This window comes from Geospiza fortis, unplaced genomic scaffold (genome assembly GCF_000277835.1).
Source record: "Geospiza fortis unplaced genomic scaffold, GeoFor_1.0 scaffold488, whole genome shotgun sequence".
Lineage (NCBI taxonomy): Eukaryota > Metazoa > Chordata > Aves > Passeriformes > Thraupidae > Geospiza > Geospiza fortis.
In genome coordinates, this window is record NW_005054365.1 from 3,128,609 (window position 1) to 3,128,988 (window position 380).

Genomic DNA, 380 nt, shown 5'->3' on the forward strand with positions numbered 1-380 from the left:
GGCGGCGGGGAGGCAGCGCCGGGGCCCCCGGGAGGGGAGGGGGTCCCGGAGGTGGGGGCGTCGCCCCCTCCCCTAAATACAAAAGGAAGTACATAAACCGCGGCAACGGAAAAGTTTTTGTGCGTGTTCTGGGTTTTGTTGTTTCTTGCGGGTCGGGTTTGGTTTGGTTTATTTTTTCCTCCAGAAGGGAAAAAAAGTTTTGTAGGCCGGGAGGTGAGCGGGGCTGCATCCACGTATCCCTGTATCCCCTCCATACACGCATCCCCCGCATCCCCTCCAACCCCTGCACATCTCCAGCCCCTGGGTCCTCCCTAGCCCCTGCACCCCATCCCCTCCGTTCTCCACACCCCTGTATCCCGTCCCTCCCCTGCCCACCTCCC